General features: G+C 42.3%; 1 protein-coding gene across 4 annotated transcripts in view; it reads left to right on the top strand.

Moving 5' to 3' along the window:
- Positions 1-1068: 1068 nt before the first annotated feature.
- KATNBL1 (katanin regulatory subunit B1 like 1) overlaps positions 1069-14856 on the top strand; it is a 50248-nt gene continuing 36460 nt past the window's right edge. For 2 of the 4 annotated variants that reach the window (XM_055316666.1, XM_055316663.1), the window contains exons 1-2: positions 1076-1194; positions 1636-1762. The gene's annotated coding sequence lies outside the window, so the exon portion shown is untranslated. Of the gene's footprint in view, positions 1195-1635; positions 1763-7720; positions 7938-14856 lie in introns of all 4 variants that reach the window. The other 2 variants (XM_055316665.1, XM_055316664.1) reach the window with 2 other exon arrangements.

A 14856-nucleotide genomic window follows, 5' to 3' on the forward strand; every position in this document is an offset into this window, starting at 1 on the left:
AGTGAGGACCTATCTCATCAAATGCACCACTTGATTGGCTTTTGCAAGGGGTGAGTGGCCCAGCAAAGACAGCCTTGCTTCTGCCACAATTTTGTTAACCTTGACCAGTGGCTTACCTTTGAAGATGGGTACACTCTGTTCCTACTACGATGAAGAGAATTTTCCTCAGTGATGAAAAGGAGGTAAGGGACAGACCCACCGCCGACCTCACCTTCTAGTGTCTCCCATACCAAAGAGCCTCAGCTTGCTTCCTGGGGCTAGGGGTTGCATCATACATTATTTCTTGCGTTCTTCAGAGTCTAACCCAGAGCCTGACACATAGTAGGAACTGAAACAGAGTAGTTAACAGTGATACTGTGCTTACCACAGGCCGACACAGTCCTCTGGGCATTTTATATGCGTGAGTTCATTCAATCCTCATACCTACGAGGCTGATGCTATTATAGTACCCCCTTCACGGATGGGCGACCCCAAGCACCAGGAGTCTATGTGACTTGCCCAAGGTCACACAGATCCAGGGGCCGTGCTTTTAAACCCTTTGCCTTAGTGCACGTAAACGGGAGTGAATGAACAAATGTCTCGGGCAGCCCCGGTGGTGCAGCGGTTTGGCGCCGCCTGCAGCCCGGGGTGCGATCCTGGAGACCCGGGATGGAGTCCCACGTCGGGCTCCCTGCATGGAGCCTGCTTCTCTCCCTCTCTTTCGCTCTCTCTGAATAAATAAATAAATAAATAAATAAATAAATAAATAAATAAATAAATCTTTAAAAAACAAACAAACAAAAAAACCCCAAATGTCTCCCTTCAGCATCAAAAAAACCCAAATGTCTCCCTTCAGCATCCGTTTGTAGCAGACCCTTCCCGCCCAGGACATCACTGAGTCACGGTCTCCACCTTCGGTCCCCGCCCCGGCGCAGGACTACCGTGCGCGCCCGCGGCCGCCAGGGGGCACTGTGGCCACAGGCCTCGCCCCTCCCCCCGGGGCCTGGGAGCGGGAGGGGGAGGAGCCAGCGCTGGGCGGGGCCGGCCGGAGCCCCGCCCCGCCCCGCCCCGCCCGGAGAGCTATCCCGGCGGGCTGCGCGCGCGGCGGCGTTTGAATGGCTCGGGCTGGAGCTCGGCCCGGGCCCCGAGGGACGCTCCGGGCTGCCGCGCGGTCGGGGCTGCCGGGCCGGGGGCGCCGCGGTACCATGAGGCGCGGTAAGCCGGGGCTGGGCCCCCTACGAGCCCGGAGCCCGCAGCTGCCCCGCCGAGGCCGGGACGCGCCCTGGGCCCGCCTGCAGGCCCCGCGGCGGCCTCTGCTCGGCGGAACGGGGCAGCCGGGCGGCGGGGGCGGGGCCGGGGGCCCGCGGGGGCAGCCGGGCGGCGGGGGCGGGGTCGCGGGGGCGGCGCCGGGGGGCAGCGGGGTCGGGGGTGCGGGGGCGGCGGGGGCGCCGGGGGCGGCGGGGGCGCCGGGGTCCGGGCCGGGAGAGGCGTGGACGCGACCCGCTGTCACCCGGCTACCTGCGGTGGGGCCGGCTCCCGGGGGGGGGCGGGGGGACGCTTCCGCGGCGACCTGCTCCGAGGCGGGTGTTCCCGGAGCCGCCTAGGCCGGGCCACGGTGTTTCCTTATTTTCTGACGGGTCCTCGCGTTCCTGGCAGATAAGCTTTTGTTTAGCAGGACCAAAAACTTGACATAACTGCACACGGACTGCCGATTGCAACTTTAAAAGCCGCATTGTATTTTCCGAGAAGTTGTGTTCTGTAACAGTTCCTAGGCTTTTACCAGGTTGGTTCTTAAATTGGCTTAAATATGGAGATAACAAAGAGTTCACTTGTTTCCTTGTAGCTTGTAAAGTTCCCTGGAAACAGAAGTGTCCGTGTCAGTTTCTTTACAGATGAGAAGAGAAAAATGACACATTCGTTGTGTGATCACAGTTTAGGACTCGCAAAAAATTCCGAGAAACTAGACCCTCTGATAGCTTAGACTTGTGTAGTTTATTCTGGTTTTTTGTTTGTTTCTTTGAACCTGCTTCAGACTTAGAACTTTATACGTTGAAGCTTGTACTTGGCTAATAGCTGTATTAATAACCACGGCAAATATTTATTTTGGACCTTCGATGTGCTAAGCGCTGTTTGAGAGCTTTGCTTTAGGATGGATGCTATTCTTATCCCCCCTTTTTTTTTTTTTGATTTTTTATTTATTTACTTAAGATAGAGAGAGAGAGAGAGAGAGAGGCAGAGACACAGGCAGAGGGAGAAGCAGGCCCCACGCAGGGAGCCCGACGTGGGATCCCGAGTCTCCAGGATCACGCCCTGGGCCAAAGGCAGGCGCTAAACCGCTGTGCCACCCAGGGATCCCCCCTTTCCCCCTTATTTAAAGAAGATTTTATCTTTTTCATGAGAGACACAGAAGGGAGGCAGAGACACAGGCAGAGGGAGAAGCAGGCTCCCTGCGGGGAACCGGATGTGAGACTAGCTCCCAGGACCCCGGCAGACGCTGACCCGCTGAGCCACCCAGGTACCCCTCTTACCCCCTCTTTGAGGAGGAGAAAATTAACACGCAGAGAAGCTGAGTCACTTGTACAAAGACACGCAGCTGATACATTTGGGATGCAAGCAGGCTGGCTTCATGCTTTTAACTATGCTTCTTTAACTGCCTCCTTTATGTGTGACTCTAGTCCACAAAGCCCTTCCATTTACTTCTCTCAACTGCGGATGAGATCTATGTGAAGGGCGTGTATATATACATTCACATACTATTCAAGTTTTCTGCTCTTGTTGACCATACTTTAGTTTTGTGCACTGAGCAGAAATTCTGTTGGATATTTTGAGATAAATGGAGTTCAAGTTCCTGTTTGTGTTGTAGTTTGTAGTTTTAATTCCTTTGCACCATTTCCTGAAAGTGTACAGAAAGTGTACAGGACACTTTGAAGCCTATATATTCCTTAAAATATACCATTCTATATTGTTTTTATTCTGAAACCATATTGAGCCGTCATTCTGTACTTGGAATGATTGTACTTACAGCTGCATGAGAAGAAATAAAGGTTCAGGGCAAAACCATTTCATAAGAAGTCAGCAGTTTACAGTGATTTATAGCAGAGTATTCATTTATTTTTTATTTTATTTTATTTATTTTATTTTTAAAGATTTTATTTCTTTATTCATGAGAGACACAGAGAGAGAGAGGCAGAGACACAGGCAGAGGGAGAAGCAGCCCCATGCAGGGAGCCCGACATGGGACCCGATCCCAGGTCTCCAGGATCACACCCCAGGCTGCAGGCATCACTAACCCACTGCGCCACCAGGGCTGCCCTATTTTTTATTTTTTAAAGATTTTATTTATTCATGAGAGACATACTGAGAGAGAGGCAGAGGCAGAGACACAGTCAGAGGGAAAAGCAGGCCCCCTGCAGGGAGCCGGATGCGGAAATCCGGAAATCCCAGGACTCCAGGATCAAGCCCTGGGCCAAAAGGCAGGCACCAGAACTCTGAGCCACACAGGCGTCCCTATAGCAGAGCATTTAAGTTTCATTCATCAGTTATCAAGCTTCTGCTTGTCTCTATGCCCAGCAGGGTTAGGTGCAGATTTATACAAAAGAAACGTGCCAGGGCGACGACCCTCGATTTGGGATGTGAGACTAACAACAGCAATGTAAAATCTGTTTAGTGCAGAGGGTGTATGATGAACTGAACTGGGCTGAGGGGTGATGCTTCTGCAAAGAGTCAACAACTAAAGGATAGATGCAGGGCATTGAAGAGAAGCGTGAATGAGGAATTTTAGTGAGGAAACTGTGTTCGAGAACTTGGAAGTGAGAATGAAATGACTTTTCTAGGGAACAGTGAAATTGATCTATTTGGGAAGTTCCTTTTGAGGAAAATGAGATTATGTGGGCAGGACCGAGAATAAGGAGAATTGTGTAAGACACATATAGCAAAGAAGTTTAGGTTTGACATATATGTATATACACAGATGATTTGGGAAGTTTTAAAACTTTTAAGTCAGTGACTGTCATCTGGGGACAATTTTTGTCCCTCAGGGGACCTTTGGCAGTGTCATAACTGGGATCGGGAGAGGAGCTACTAGTATCTAGTGAGTAGAAGCCGGGAATGCTGCTGCTGAACGTCTTGCAATAGGACCACCCCTCTGTAAGAAATAGTTAGACGACATATGGGGTCTATGTTTGAGAACATAGTGGTGGTGCTGAGTTTGAGAAACCATGTTGGGAGTTGATTGCTTATGTGGCCAGCCTCTACCACCATGTGCTGTATGTAAGTGTGAACGACGAATGTTAGGAGTGATGAATGTCAAGCAGCAATATACAGCTGGGAGAAGCTGACTCCGAGACCTCAAGAAGGAGGCTGTTGTTCGAGTCCTGGGAGCCGGGAGGCTGTAGGGAAAAGGATGAGGGTAATGAGAATGACAAGTAGTAGTAAAATGAGATGATTATTTAAATAACATTTTTTTCTGAGTTTGAAAATGTTATCTTCACTGAAAATAATTCATGTTCACTGTAGGAAATTTTGGAAATACAGAGATTGTGGGAAAAAAAATTAAAAGAACTTATAGCCCCCACCCTCACCCCCAAGCAGAAAGAACAGTGTTAACATTTTCATGTGGTGGTTTTTTTCAAATCTTTTTTTTATGCTGATAATTATTTTCCTTTCTATAAAACTAGGATTACACATTTTTCTCCCTGTGGGTTTTTATTATTTTGCCTTTTTTTTTTTTAGACTCAGCATGTTATGAGTATTTCCCATTCCTTGAAAAATGCTCTTTTTACGATCACAGTCTTTGTTTTGTGTGTTCTTTTGTAATTGGGAATTTCGCTTATATTCAAATGAGACATTTTGAAGGAAGAATAGAATATGATGACTGAATAACTATAGAAAACAACAGGGGTAAAAGTCTGTGGTATCTTCAAGGTTTTAAACCTTGGAAGCTAAAAGAATGGTAGAGCTACTGAAATAAATTGGAAGTCTCAATAATTTTTTTGAGGGGGAGGTTTCTCATAATAATTTTCATCTCTGTGCCCTCACAGAGACCTATAGTGAGATTTTAATGAGGACCCTTGCTACCTGTCAGCTTACATTCTTCCTAAAACTCTAAAATTAATATTTTTTTGGTTTCCTTTTTTTTCTTTTGTTACAAAGCTTATTTTTCAGTTCTTAGCAATTCTTCCTTTTTCTTCTTCTTCTTCTTTTTTTTTTTTTTAAGATTTATTTATTTATTCATGAGAGAGAGAGGCAGAGACACAGGCAAAGAGAGAAGCAGGCTCCTCGCAGGGAGCCTGATGTGGAACTCAATCCCTGGCCCAGAGGTCACGCCATGAGTGGAGGGCAGACACTCAACCACTGAGCCACCCAGGTGTCCCCCTTTTTCCTCTTCTTGAAAAGTTTTTGAAAATACGGTTACGGTTTCTATTACAATACTAAATAAGGCTCTGGTGGTTGTTCATGTATCTGAAAGATTAAAGGACTAGTTTGGGTTTTTCGAATGTATAGATTGGTACAGTTTATAAGCAAGAGATGATTATAACTTTTCTGTATGAAGAGGAATTATCTTTAATAATGCTTGCCTGGTGCCTTGTAACATCACAATATTATATAACATCACAATATAACATCACAATATTGCATTATCAATCATCATACTCATGACCTATATCAGTTAATTTGGTGCTTTCTGGAAAATGTATTTAGGAAAGTAATTAAAAAAAATAACCATAAACCTTTTGCAAATGGTACCTTTAGTGGAACATACACTTTCAACTTAGATAAGATACAGTTTGACTTTGCTGGATTCAAATGCTGTGTTAACTACCTCATGCTCATGTCCAAGTACCTTCTCTAATATGCATTAATTGTGGAGAAGTTTTTTATTTCCTGTCTTTGTTCTTGGGACATGATGAGGGTAGAGGTGGGAGAAGGAGTCTTCTGAAAGATACCCCAGTTTGCTTCTCCTATAACCACCTCTCTTTCAGTTTTACACATTGTTTGAATGGTGTGTGAAACTCTTTTTACCTTGAACAGTCATCCAGGAACTGCTCACCTATGTATGAATCATGAATGCCCTAACATCTCTTCTTCTCCCTAGTATAATCTTAAAACAGGCAATCTGGTGTTACATGGAAAGGCACTAACACTTGGTGTCACAGTTTTAGGCTTTCCTCTCCTCCTGGTGACTGAGTGTTTAATCTCATTTTGTAAATCGAAATTATCCCCAAGGTCCTTTCCAGCTCTAAAAGTCTGTGAATCTGTGACGTATTTGCTTTTCAAGGGTAATTACCTCTGGTGAGACTATTAGTTTTTCACCTCTTAGAGTGCATTAATCATGTGCTGTCTTCCAAAGGCATTTGTAAAAGCTACTCCCATGTAATTGGGGGAGAAATTTTAGAATGGAATTTAAGTGCCACTAGCATATAAACTCCAGGAGGGCAGGGATGGTTGTGTTGTTCACTCATGTTTTCTCACTGCCAAGAATGGTAATTAGCCTGTAACATGTAATTAATATTTGTTGAATGAAAGGAATGGTTTGTTGTTAAGGAAAGACAAGCTTGTTGGAGTACTGCACAGATGCTCTGAGTATCTGGAAAGAACTCAGAATACAAACCAACTCGATTACAACCCAGTCATTCCTAGAATATAAAAATACCTCCAAGTGATAGTAAAGCATCTGTTGTTCACTTGGTTGCCTTTCAAAACTCTTTAGTAATTACTGCCCTGATTGCCCCTCATACTGAGAGTACAGATTTGTCCATTATCAGATCTTACTTTAGTGCCACCTTGACTTTTGAGTGTGCCTTTTACTCTTATTTGCAAAACCTTAGGCCCTGTTTATTTCCTATGCCACTTAATACCATCATTAACAGTGTATTTGCTATTGTAGCCAAAGTAAATCATACAGATTGATTACAATTTGGCCTTTTATCTATGGAGGATTCGCGGCACAGCTGTGGGAAACTAGTACTCCTGGCATTCCTTTTCTGGTTATCCTATTTCTACAACTACCATGTAAAATAATCTTCAAGAATAGTTTTTTTTTTTTTTTAAGATTTTATTTATTTCTTCATGAGAGATACACACCCACAGAGAGAGAGAGAGAGAGAGAGAGAGAGAGGGAGGCACAGACACAGGCAGAGGGAGAAGCAGGCTCCATGCAGGGAGCCTGAAGTGGGAATTGATCCCCGGTCTCCAGGATCACACCCTGGGCTGAAGGCGGCGCTAAACTGCTGAGCCACCCGGGCTGCCCAAGAATAGTTTAAAAAAAATTTTTTTTTTAAGTTTACTTAAGTTATCTCTACACCCAGTGTAAGGCCCGAACTCAGGACCCTGAGATCAAGGTCCCGAGTCAGTCCTTTACTGACTGAGCCAGCCAGGCGCCCCAAGAATAGTTTTGAATCATATGATTCCTATACAAACCTTCTCAGTAACTGTATTTTGTCTATAAAATTAAAGTCCAGGTTCCTGACCTGGTATCCAGGACTTCTGCATTTTATCCAGTCTACTTTTCCTAGTCTATTTCCTCCATAATGACCTGAACTCAGTAACTATTTAATTATTGAGTAGTTGGTGTAGATAATAAAAGGCACATTTTTCTCACCTGTTTCCAGGTAAGGAAAGGCCAGTAGATATGCTTGCATAGGGCGGCATTCATTATTTGGGGAATATTTACTGAAAAATAGCATCAGGGACAAGAGTTCATGAACTCCACATAAACAATTTTTTCTCTTCTTGTTGGCAGACCTGTTTGGAAACGAAGTAATGATCAGAAGGAAATTACTTATGTGTACTTAATGGCATCGTTTGACTACTTAGTGAGCCCTACTATATTATTATGTGCCCACAACATTGTTTGGATGCTTTATCAGTCTGGATGGCCTGTTATTTTATAGTAACAACCCCCAAGTCTCAGCGGCTTCAAATAACAAAGGTCTATTTCTCCTTGATTCGTCCTACATGTGAGTTATCTGGGGGCTCTGCTCAATGTTATTCTTGCTGAGGAATGTGGGCAGATGGAACCTTAATCTCTGTCTTGTTGCTAGTTGCCACAATAGAGGGATGGTAATAGGAGTGAATCACACAAAGTGGCTCTCAAAGGCCTCTGTTTATATTTCATTGGCAAGAGTAAGTCACTGACCATACCTAACTTCAAGATGATGGGCAAGCATAACTCTATCATGTGTCTGAAAGGAGAATTGGAATATCATGGCATAGTTTTAATGTTTACCACAGTTAAGGCACTCTCCCACTGACAATTTTGAATATTTTGTGACTCCTCACTCCCAGCTGACCATTATCTTTCATGATTGACATAGTCTTTCTTTAGATAGGTTCCTTTGATCATCAGCTGTTTATTAAGTACTCACTATGTGCCAAGCACTATTTTAGATACAATGAGCATGATTCCTGCTGTCATGGAGCTCACAGTCTAGTGGGAGGACATGAACAATGAGCAAACAAGCTAATTTCAGATAGTGATAATTGCCGTGGTGGGGGAAAAAATACAAGGTACTTGTATAGAGAATGAAGGTGAGGTTGGGGTCATTCTTGATGGGGTGGTCAGGGAAATCCTCTTGGGTGAGTAACATTTGAGCTGAGAGGTAGTAGCCCTGAGAGTATATGGGAGGAATATTTTAAGCAAAAGGAATGGTTTGGCTGCAAGATGGAAATGAACCTGCCATGTTTAAGGACAGAAGACCAGTGTGGCTAGAGGAATTAGGAGGAAACTGATATAATCCAAGAGAGAAATGATGGTAGTTGGGTCTAGGATGGTGGTAACAAAAATTGAGAGAAATGAATAGTTTGGAAATATGTTGAAACCGCATAGTCAATGGGTTGGAGACGGAATTTATGAAAAGAGAAACTAAGAATGCATCCTTTGGGGCTTTCAGCAACTGGGAGGATAATGTTTCTATTTACTGAACTAGGAACAATTGTGAGGATCAGATTTGAGAGGGTGGATATTAAGGGTTCTGTTTTCAATATGTGAAGTTCAAGAATTGTTGACTGGAACTGACATCCACATGGAGCTACTCACAGGCAGTTGGAGATATGATGTGATTCCTGTGCTGGAGAAGGATGTTCCCTAAGAGAAGGGGACATTTTCAAATGTCAGCATACATTCTGATTTCAGCTCAGGGGACATAGTGATAACAAACCACTGAAATGGATGGGGATATGCAATGATCCTTGCAAATGTTGGTGTGTAGGAGAGTATAGGAAGGATTAGGAACCATTGTTACTGGGATGCTTAGGTGGCTCAGCAGTGGAGCATCTGCCTTTGGGCTCAGGGCATGATCCTGGAGACCCAGGATCAAGTCCCATGTTGGGCTCCCCGCAGGGAGCCTGCTTCTCCCTCTGCCTATGTGTCTGCCTCTCTCTCTGTGTCTCTCATGAATAAATAAATAAAATCTTAAGAAAAAAAAGAACCATTGTTATAAAAGGATGCTAGATTAAAAAGATAAAAATCGTTTTTTGCTGATTTGTTTAATTCTCAAAGGGCAATCTACCCTTTTAACTTTGAAGTTGTTAGGGTATATACTTCATCCTGTTGACTTCAAAGTTAGGCACAAGTGTTATAGATTGGTAACCTTAGTCCAGATCATGAAGATAGAACATTAAGATTAGTTTATATTAGCTTACCTTTTTTTTTTTTTGAGCTGTATATCTTATTGGAATATCCTTTTATACATAAAGTCTGTCTATATGGAATGCATCAGAAATACCTTTAGTAGGGATGCCTGAATGGCTCAGCGATTGAGCATCTGCCTTCGGCTCAGGGCATGATCCTGTGGTCCCAGGATCGAGCCCCACATCAGGCTCCCCATGGGGAGCCGACTTCTCCCTCTGCCTGTGTCTCTGCCTCTCTCTGTGTCTCTCATGAATTAATAAATAAAATCTTAAAAAACAAAACAAATACCTTTAGTAGCTAAACAAGGGGTCAGAAAGGATCTTTAAGGTGACGTTTTATATATGTATATGTTTATATACATTTCTGAGTTTAAGAAGACAATAAGAAAGGATTATTTTTCCTCATTATGAATATTTCCAGAAAAATGCTGGAATATTCTAACAGGGAGAATAAGAGATAGACACCAAAACATGATAAGATAATCATCACTTGGCTTTAGAAACCCTAAGTCTTCCTAAACATTCAAGTGTTTGGGATCCCTGGGTGGCGCAGCGGTTTGGCGCCTGCCTTTGGCCCAGGGCGCAATCCTGGAGACCCGGGATCGAATCCCACGTCGGGCTCCTGGTGCATGGAGCCTACTTCTCCCTCTGCCTGTGTCTCTGCCTCTCTCTCTCTCTCTCTCTGTGTGTGTGTGTGACTATCATAAATAAATAAAAATTAAAAAGCATTCAAGTGTTTATGTAGCTATTTAAGAAGAAACATATTAATACTGTCAATACATTTTACTATTTTTTTAAAAAATATTTTGTCATGTTTTTATTTAAATTTCAGTTAACATACAATTTAATATTAGTTACAAGTGTAAAATTTAGTGATTCATCACTGACATACAGCACCCAGTGCTCAGTCACAAATGCCCTCTTTGATACCCATCACCCATTTAACCCCCCCATCCAGCCCTCCCCCTCCCCTATTCATCTCCCCTCCAACAACCCTCAGCTTGTTCTCTATAGTTAAGAGTCTGTCATGGGAGGAAAATAAAGATTTTATTTTTAAGTAATGTCTGTCTTCAACTTGGGGCTCAAACTCACAACCCTAAGCTCAAGAGTCACACACTCTACCAACTGAGCCATCCAGGCACCCACTACCAATACATTTTAATTTAGTTAAAAAATAATACATGCATTTGATACAAAATTCAGAAAGTCCAAAAGGGAAAAGTCTCCCTTTCACCTCATCTCCCAGCCATACCACATATCCCCTTCTAGAAGTGACTTTTGTCTCCAGTTTCTTGTTTAACCTTTCAGAGATATTCAGTGAATATACAGGCAAGCCCTGCACACTTTCTAGTGTAAGGTATTAAAAAAATTAAGTCTGTAGGTCCACAATTACTGGTAAAGTGATGATAAGCAGCCACCTAGTTGTCAGAATTTAGCTAACTTCTTTTTCTCATTAATACCAGTTCTGTAATGTAGTATACTCTGGGGATTTAACTATTAAAAATAAGGAAGAGATGGTGGGAATGGTAATTCCCATATAACACCAATTTTTAAATTATCATTTCAGGGTAACTTAGCCATAAGAGAGTTAGAATTCAGTTTGGTCGGGCAGCCCCAGTGGCGCAGCGGTTTAGCGCCGCCTGCAGCCCGGGGTGTGATCCTGGGACCCAGGATCGAGTCCCGTGCTGGGCTCCCTGCATGGAGTCTGCTTCTTCCTCTGCCTGTGTCTCTGCCTCTCTCTCTGTGTCTCTATGAATGAATAAATAAAATCTTAAAAAAAAAAAAAAGAATTTGGTTTGGTCTAATTGAAATGATGTCTTATCTTGTACCCATTAAATCTCCAAAAATCTGTATTTTCATGCTTGATCTGCTTTCCTGAATTTGACATTATTTCTCAAACCAGCTTTCCATACATGGTGGACTGAATTAATAGAAGATGATGTGATGAATCATCAGCAAATAAAAAGCTCTTGTGGTTTATTCCAGGTACTAGGGGCTTTGAGTTGTTCTGAACATGGAATCAGAGTAAGGGTACTTAGTTTTATGATTTGAGTAATAATATCAGGTTCTTGGTAAATCCATTTCCTCAGGAGTAAACCTAGCAAGTGCAGTAGACATCCAGGTAACTTGATGGGACACCAGTTCCCTGGAGGGTGCATAAATAAGCACTGCTTATATTTGTTCCTTCATTTTCTTCTTCTCCATTGTTATTCGTCTCCTGCCAATCAATCCATGCCCCATGTAACTGAGACATTCTTTCAAAATGTTAATCCTCAATCAGATTTGAATCTAGAAAGGATTAAAAGGCTCCAAACAATTCAAAAGAATGTATCATTTTTCTGCCAATATACTAGCATTTCATATTGTTTCTAAACACATTAACATGCCATTCACTTTGTCACTTTTTGAGTACAAGTGTTTGCAGTCTTTGTAAACTGCCTCCCCTTTGTCCAAATATACCTAAGAAAGGAAATCATGGAATCATTTTTTAAATCTGGCTTGATAGTAAAGTATTTTTTAAAAGAATTTATTTATTCATGAGAAACAGAGAGAGGCAGAGACACAGACCGAGGGAGAAACAGGCTCCCTACAGGGAGCCCGATGTGGGACTCGATCCCAGGGCCCTGGGATCATGACCTGAGCCAAAGGCAGATAGATGTTCAACCACTGAGCCACCCAGGTGTCTCTAAAATATGTTTTTTTTTAGTCCTTGTGATAAGTTGTAACTGCTCTACACTAGGTCACATGATCTGCTCAGCCCAACATTTGTTTTGATCATCATTGTAATAATTATAAAAATAAATTTAACACATTGATTAAAATTTAGTGAAACCTTCATTGAGAACACTGGGTGAGTCCTACTGGACTAGAAGCTGTTGTTACTCTGTAAAATGACTCTTTAAATATCTTTGTTAAGCCACTTTCTTCTATATCATAATTTAACTCAAGGAGCAATTTTCCCCCCTAAACTATCTGATAAATCATTGGAGATATTGCCACACTTAACGTATTGTATTCCAATGGCTTCTCTTGTGTTTCTCCCACTATAAACGAGTTATTTTACAATGGAAAAGTTGGGAGATTTAAGGGTATGAGCAGAAATGAGGCAGGAAACTACTAGTTGCCATGATGTAGCTGTATATAACACCAGAATTCTACACTGAAGTGATTTAGGTCGCTATATTTTATAATTTTATAATTCTTTTGTGTTTCTCTATATAACTTAAGAATTTATGTGTTTCGAGGCATAAGAAACTTTATCATTTCCTGTTATGTATTATCTTATGCTAAAAAGAAACTTAATTCTTTTATTTAAAATGTAAATTTGGGGGATCCCTGGGTGGCGCAGTGGTTTGGCGCCTGCCTTTGGCCCAGGGCGCGATCCTGGAGACTCAGGATCGAATCCCACATCGGGCTCCCAGTGCATGGAGCCTCCTTCTCCCTCTGCCTGTGTCTCTGCCTCTCTCTCTCTCTCTCTCTCTCTCTCTCTCTCTCTCTGACTATCATAAATAAATAAAAATTTAAAAAAAAATAAAATAAAATGTAAATTTGGGGCAGCCCAGGTGGCTCAGCAGTTTAGCGCCACCTTCAGCCCAGGGCCTGATCCTGGAGGCCTGGGATTGAGTCCTGTGTCAGTCTCCCTGCATGGGGCCTGCTTCTCCCTCTGCCTGTATCTCTGCCCCCCCCCCTCTCTCTCTCTTTCTCTCTCTCTCTCTCTGTGTCTCTCATGAATAAGTAAATAAAATCTTTAAAACAAATAAATTAAAAAAAATAAATAAAATGTAATTTTTTTTTTACTGTAGCAAAGTGACACAGAAAAATAAACTGAAGATGATGATTTAACTGTAGAAAAATAAACAGGAAAAAGGGATTCAACTGTGATACTACTCTAGAAAGAACTTTTGTCCTTTCTCTTTTTAAAATTTTTTCCTGTGCTATGTGTACACATACACGGAAATATATAACACATGTAGGAAATTGGTATTAAAATTTGCTGACACCACAAAACTGTACCTGTTTCTTGCACCAAAGGCACCTTGCTTCATCAGTGAAGTTTACATATAGCTTAACAATAGCTAACATTTACAGTGATTAACCATTTGCCAGACACTGTAGCAAATGGATTATTTTATTTAATTCTCACAAGACTATTCTGAAAACAGGAGGTTAAGTAATTTGCCTGTGGTCACCTAACTATTAAGCGGTTAAAACAGGACTCAAACCAGGGAGTCTGACTCTAGGACTTGTGTTGTTGCCCTGTTACAACATAGAGCCTCATCCTTTCAGTTGAATCACCTAAGAAAAGTACAACTTATATTACTACTTTCAGGTGCAGACTAAAACATGGTCTTGTTCATTGTCAAGTTTCCAAAGGTGCAAACTCATACCACAGAGCCTTCTGTCATCAGGGGTGCCAGTAGTGCTCATAGTCCATTTCTTTTTTTTTTTTTTTAATTTTTATTTATTTATAATAGTCACACACACAGAGAGAGAGAGGCAGAGATTCAGGCAGAGGGAGAAGCAGGCTCCATGCACCGGGAGCCCGACGTGGGATTCGATCCTGGGTCTCCAGGATCGCGCCCTGGGCCAAAGGCAGGCGCCAAACCGCTGCGCCACCCAGGGATCCCTCATAGTCCATTTCTGTCGGCAGAGCTTGGATTGGATGGCGGCTGTCCCTCTGCCCCTTGCCAGCCTTTTGTTGTTTCCCAGTGCAGTGGAGGCAGCAGTTTCAAATAGGAGTTGAAAGCATTGTTTTTATGAAAACTAATCAGAATCTTTAGATAGACCAGATGAAGGCAAATGACTCAAATGCTTCATACCAACTTGGATGGAGGTTACAAAGCTAAAGATAAGTAAAGTGAAACCATAACGGTTTAGAGTTTTGTACTGATACTGCTTGGTGACTGTCATTAGTTCTTGGGCCCCTTGAAAGAAACCCAAAGTAGAAATCATAAATGACGGATATGCATTATTTTAAGGTACATGTGTACATCTCTCTCTGTTTTAAATGAATCCTCATTTTAAATTATTTTTTGACAAAAAAGTCACCATTCCCACATTATGAAAGGGCTTCTATCATATATTTGAAGAGCTCTATGATCATATTCTTTGACCCAGTCATGTGCTTATCTAGAGGAAATAATCAATTTTGTACAAATATGTATATCCATCAAAGTATTTTCTGACATAGCAAAAATAAAAATAACATTCATATACAATAGTATATATTCATTTAAATAATTTTCA

The sequence above is a fragment of the Nyctereutes procyonoides genome, unplaced genomic scaffold (assembly GCF_905146905.1).
Source record: "Nyctereutes procyonoides isolate TBG_1078 unplaced genomic scaffold, NYPRO_anot_genome, whole genome shotgun sequence".
NCBI classification, from domain to species: domain Eukaryota; kingdom Metazoa; phylum Chordata; class Mammalia; order Carnivora; family Canidae; genus Nyctereutes; species Nyctereutes procyonoides.